Below are 6,987 nucleotides of genomic sequence, written 5' to 3' on the forward strand. Positions count from 1 at the left end.
AAGCCGATTTTTCAAAAATCATTATTATTAGATAGCTTTAAATTTTTTGTCGTTACTACAGAAAATTTGTTTTCTTCATATATGTAAAACGAGGTACATTTCAATACCTTATTTAAATATATCAGATAGCAATAAATTTTTATTCCGTATTTATTGTTTCATTTCATTTCTTTTGTACCATTTCCCATAACAAATACATGATATAATATATCATATAAACATAAATTGTAATGTCTCCAAATACGATTTAACAACACAAACTGACACCGTGCGAAATGAGAAGTAAATTTTTCACTTGGTGACGTTCTGGGCAGATTCATATTTAAACACAACATTACCATAAATTTATTTTATTAATGGTATAATTTTGAGTTTAATAATAGAATGTAATGAATCTTAACAGTTTTCAACTTAAATTTATGTGGCGACATCTATATTTTGTAACTCTAAACTATTATTCTAAGGTTACTCAGTGCCATCTATTTATATTTTGTTTAAATCGTACAAAAAATTTATTTTATTAATGGTTTAAGTTTCAACTTAAATTTTAAACTTTAAAGAATGTAATATAATGTTTACAGTTTCCAACTTAAATATATGTGGCGGAAACTATATTTTTAAACTGTAAATAATTATTCCATGGTTACGCAGTGCCATCTATTTATATTTTGTTTAAGTTGTAAAATAAATTTATTTTATTAATGGTCTAATTTTGTGTTTTAACAATAGATGGATTTAAAACTGATGTTTTATCTGTATGAAATTTAAATTAAATTCAATAAAATTTTATTTAATATATATTAATTTAAAATGGGAAAGTTTTTTAACTTAAAATTTACAGCCACTAGTAAATTATTATTTATTAATTAATTTGAGACTTCGTTATTAACATTATTAAAATTGAATAACATTCCAAAACACACACAAAAACATAATTAATTTATTACACAATTAAAATAAAACGCCCCACGAAATCTTAATAGGAAATATTTCAGATTTAAACTGGTTTTTTCACTTAAAAATAATCATTACGTTAAAATAGTTTACGATAAACGTTCGTAATTAATGCGCTGTACTTAAGATACGCGTCGATTAGCTGTTCTCGTACTAAATGTATTCTACAAACTATTTACATACTTATACTAATGTTATATTCGGATTTACCAGTTTTGTAGTTTATTTTAATGCAATTAATTGATTATCTTCTTTAATATGTATTTCCACATTTTAATTTGATGCATAATCACTCTATTTATTAAATAATTTTTAAAATAAAAATGTAAGTTAAAATTAATGTTATAAAATTTAAATTAGCTATTAAAATTTTAAATTAATTTGTGGTATCTTGTGGATATTTTCATTGTATCAGTATATATATTTATTGAGACAATAGAGATGAATAAATAAATTGCCGTCAATTAGGGGAATTCGATTTGGTAAAAATCGAGCAACGAACTAATTTCATCGTCTGAGTTTTATCGCGTGACAAATGCCCGTCGCCAGACCAAAAAGAAAAGTTGGAAAAAATCCAACTGTAATCAATACAAATAGGATATCTTAAATAAGTTTCGGGAATACCTAAAGAATAACTTGTTAAATGCCCCGAATATCGTCGATAATATTGAACGGGTCGTTTCGGTTAACGTCCACAGTTTCACCGGTTCTATCTGCGTTATTTATTGCCTCCGATACGACTAAACTTTCATTTAATTTTCGACCACGCTCTAAACTAGTTTTAGTTTTGAAACATTTCTTAATTAGACGGACAAAAATGAAACAAGCGTTTGTTCTCATACGACAAATAAATTATCGGATTAACCGTGCGAATTTCGGGGGTCGGACGCAAATTGTTTCCCCGGTCCCGGGAGACCACTGAACACCATAAGTTCATTAGAAGTCAATCAGCTAACAAGCGCATAAACTGAAGCGTGCGACACTTTTTCCCCTTACACGCGCCCCCACGATTCATCGGACTCAATGTAGCTGATTGAGCATCAATCAAATCCGATGAATTTTCATAATATTAAAAGGAGAAGGAGATGTTTGGTGGGCTTTTCGCTGCGAATTATTAAAACGAGCGAGTGTTGTAAATGCCGGTAGTAAAAATGTGTAATTTCGAAGTCAATGCGGCCTCAATTATTGATGCGGTTCTTGGGGGAGGCATTGTTATATTTACGGTGGAGGAACGAAAGTGGCTGGATGGTCGGTAATAAAACCACAATAAAACATCACAACAGGAATAAAAAGACATATATAATCTCGATACGCACACGCAATGAACAATATACGTTTTTTCTTTTCGGGGGCACGTCTTAAATATTTCACAGGCCCACCGGAAAATTTGATTGTCTGCTGTAAAATATACAGTCACTGGTTGTCGTAAATATGACGAGGAAACGTGATTTTTTCGACTCGGTCAATTATTTAGTTTTGTCATTAAAATGAAAACGACAAAAACCGTTTCAATTACATTCAATAATATAATTTGTTCTATTTTAAATAACTATTATAGCGGTTTTAAATTTCCACACAAACAACAATTTATATAAGAACTGAAGTAACGACCGGGAAAAAACCTAAAAAGCCAATTCGGTCAAATGAAATAAATATTAATAAAAGCAAAACTGAAAAATGTGCGTTTCGTTCAATATATTTTTTTTTTCATCCACAGTCTTTCAACCGAATAATTGGTTGCTTCTTTCTAAAACGTTGTATTCACGTCGTGTCGTAATTGATTCGGAATTGTGTAACTGACGATGGTTGGCAGGAAATTCTGAATATTTTTTTACGTACTAATTTACATAAACATTTTTTTGCCAGTTCAATAATTTATTCTAATAAAAGGACCAAAATCTAAATTGGGTTTCTGCGTTACAAAAAAAAATAATAATAATAAAAACACGAATCGAATTAAAATTTGGTTCTGTTGGTGGCGGATTTATTGTGCTGCTGCCGTCAATTTCGAGCAGTTTTAAACGCTAATCGGATTAAACGCGGAAATCGCACCCGAAAACTCGCTCTAATTATGAGTGAAATCCGACGAGCTCATCCTTTATGCCCGCCGTATCATCCCGGCTAAAGTAAATTAAAGAGCGGCGATGTTGTTCGATAAGAAACAGCTTTCGAAATAATTGCGCGAAGAACGAACGAAGAACTGTCTCGGTTTATGAATAATATATCGGATGGTGGTTGTTTGGGTACAGGACGAGGACGAGGGTGGTGTGGAATTACGCACCCGAAAGGAAATCCATAAAAAGGACGAAATGGTCCTTTAATTTTGTCGAAGAGATCAAATAATTGTTTGTTTTTTTTATTATTTTTTTATATTTTGAGTTTGATGTCCTATATTTGGTGTCATTTTAATATGAGCAATTTTATAATCTTGAAGGAATAGATAAATTAATAACAAGACAAAGGTGGAGTGTTTTTTAATCTTGTATGAATTCTTTACCTATTCTTCATGCATATTTTAATTGGTTTAACATATGGATGGTAGAAATTAACCCGGATAAGTGTCAAATATTAGGTAAAGTATTTTCCATATGAAGTAAGTTTTGACGATGATAAAATTTAATGGTATCATCAAACCATATTCCTTCCACTCACATTTGACTCTAAACTTGCTTTATGTCACCAAAGAGTGTGTTATAACTCAGGTGAAAACCATTATCCAGAAATTATAGGAAATCTTATGTAAAAAAAGCTTCACCATCCTTCCTGTTCAGCTTCTTCTGTTTGGAGATATGGATCCAAATTCAGTTTAGTAAACTTGGAAGAGTTGAGAGTATGCAGAATGTACAAATCGTGCACAATTTTAAGTATGTTAGATATCTACAACTTCATTAAGAATGAGCTTTCAGTCATGTTGAAGTGCATGATGACAGTAATATTATTACCATTCTTGGTAAAATACTTCTATAGCTTCTAAGCTTTGAGAAGCTAAATTGAAGGAAGATCTGTACTCACAAATTTTACACTATTTTCTCTTTTATACTGTAAACTCACTTTGTTGTCTCTCAATTTCGTTTGCCATGTTTTTCCTGAATCTGTATAATATAATTCAAAAAAACTTAACTTAACTTAACTGGTGCATGATCTGTATGTTACGAGGTAGTGTGCCAAATTTAGTGGGAAGGAAACCGAAACTAGTCCCACATTATTCCAGTGTAATACTCGGTAGCATGTACTAGTACCAACCGGGGTACCATTAGAATTTACTAAAATACAAAGAAATGGCCAAGTGATCAACTAGAATAATTAGGAATCCTTGTTGTGTATGATAAGAAAATAATTACGAAAATGTAGTAACCCCATTTTGAATACGTAGAACTGAATAGTCAAGAAAGACCACAAATATCAAACATAAGTAAAATTAACAAATGTGATTTATTTACATCTTTGGTAGTATCACGTCCGTATTTGTTCAAAATATATGCAACTTGGCTTTACTATGATTATGAATGTGTCTTTTAATAATTATTGTTTATAACTAATCAAATTAAATGAATTTAGTTATTGTTCATCGTCATATAGACACTCTGTCGAATACTGAAGCCAATTTCCTCTGGTCTCAATTTTAGGACATCAAGGGAAAGGTCTATTAATCAGTTATCGACAACAACACAAATAAAACATATACATATACATAAACATAATAACAATCCCCTCGGAGTCATTTCAACAATATAAATAAGCATATAAACAAATATTTCAATAATTAAAGTAAAAACAACATTCGACGGACGGAAAATGACATAAGATACAAAATAATTCTATGCAACAATTCAACTACAATAATAATTTAAAATTAATGAACAAAAATTATGACAATATCATAAATACATTTGTAAAAATATTAGAAGTCTCCAGAAATCTATACATGCGAAAAAACTGTTTTGCGGGATCATATTGTTTCTGAATAAACAAGAATAATAATAATAAAATGATTGAAAAGATTATGGTATAATGGAATTTTAACATGGCGGACAAATTTAACAAAGACACGCGAACACGTACAAATTTGACACATTATATGAACTAAGATATGAAAGATTAAAAATTAAAGAGAAAATTACACATTTAAATAAATAGAACGAATACAGATATTATTATAATGGGATAATTTGTAACAATTCTTAATAAGAGACCAGATTTTTTTTACTCTTCTAGACGTCTTATCAGTTCAACAGCTAAAACCAAACAGATTGAATCGTACGAGTCAAGGGTCGTACTACCCTCTTATTACCAACTTGAAACAATAACAACAAAGAAGTACACAGTACTTGTACACACGTTCTAAAAGTCATATATGAGAGTGTACAAACAATGTACTATTTACTTAAATAGAAAAATTTATTTATAAAATGTGTGATGCGTTAACTTGTGTGAACAATGTATATACATGGTACTTTCAAGTTGACATATCAATTTTAACAACAGTGAGTGTGTACACAAAAATAATCGGCCAAAGACAGATGGGGGATGAGTAGGTTCTCATGCGACAATAGAATGCACATGATCCCGTCGGGATCACGCCGTTTAATTGATCCCCGATGATTGGGGCCGGTGCCAAACGTCGAACTCTCCCGTTACAATTTCAGGGGGTGATGCGCTCTCACAAGGATGCATTACACGAATTAAATATTAATGGGGTTTTTATGTAGCCGGGGATGAATTGAGATGTTATGTTATAATATTATTTTTGGGAAAGTTTCGTGGAGTGACGTTGTAATTAGCGGGGATGGTTAATGTGTAATACTTGGTAAGTTGGCAAGTTGTGTTCTCTGGTCCATTTAAATATTCACCATAGATGAATCGTGTTGGGGAATAAACCTCTCCGGGTCGGACATAATTAATCATTTGCAGATTTAATCACGGCTCGAGAATTAGCATCTGTAAAATTAAACGGGATGACAGATTCAGTTTAGAAAGTTCACCATCTACAACGATCCATCATAAATTCATATCGGTAATATTAATGTGTCTGTGAAGTCATAATTGTGCCAATTCTAAAATTGCTTGTTCTTTGTTCGAGGAACGGGAAACGTAATTGTACGTATTGGCGACCGCAAAAAAAATGTACGGAATCGCGGTCCGGCATATGCCTTTTTAACTCGATCAGCTCGATTCCGATGTATGTCATTATCACAACATGTTGTTGAATTACTAATTTCGGAAAAGTGACATTTATAATTATTGGTTAGACGGTTTTTCGGGGGCCCAACAATTTTCGGACACGCAACGTAGACTGACACTAATTAAAGTCAACAAAAGGTACGTTCTTCGTGGGACATAATAATATTATTTGAGATGATGGTTACTTGCAATTATCGTACAAAGAAAAGGTTCTTTCGTATCTTTTATTTTTTCGTAAACTCTGTTGTTTTATTTTCTTTGTTTATAAATATTTTTACTCAATTATTATTAATATTTACGCAGTAAAATTATTTACAACTGAGCACTTATATTTCGGCTGAGCAAATGGACTGAGCAAAAAATTTTATCGAATTTATCGAATTTATCGAATTTATCGAATTTATCGAATTTGAAATGAATAATGATTATGAATAATTTATTCAATAATTTATTGAATTGAATTTATTGAATTTATTGAATTTATTGAATTTATTGAATTTATTGAATTTATTGAATTTATTGAATTTATTGAATTTATTGAATTTATTGAATTTATTGAATTTATTGAATTTATTGAATTTATTGAATTTATTGAATTTATTGAATTTATTGAATTTATTGAATTTATTGAATTTATTGAATTTATTGAATTTATTGAATTTATTGAATTTATTGAATTTATTGAATTTATTGAATTTATTGAATTTATTGAATTTATTGAATTTATTGAATTTATTGAATTTATTGAATTTATTGAATTTATTGAATTTATTGAATTTATTGAATTTATTGAATTTATTGAATTTATTGAATTTATTGAATTTATTGAATTTATTGAATTTATTGAATTTA

This window comes from Aethina tumida, chromosome 5 (assembly GCF_024364675.1).
Source record: "Aethina tumida isolate Nest 87 chromosome 5, icAetTumi1.1, whole genome shotgun sequence".
Classification (NCBI taxonomy): Eukaryota; Metazoa; Arthropoda; class Insecta; order Coleoptera; family Nitidulidae; genus Aethina; species Aethina tumida.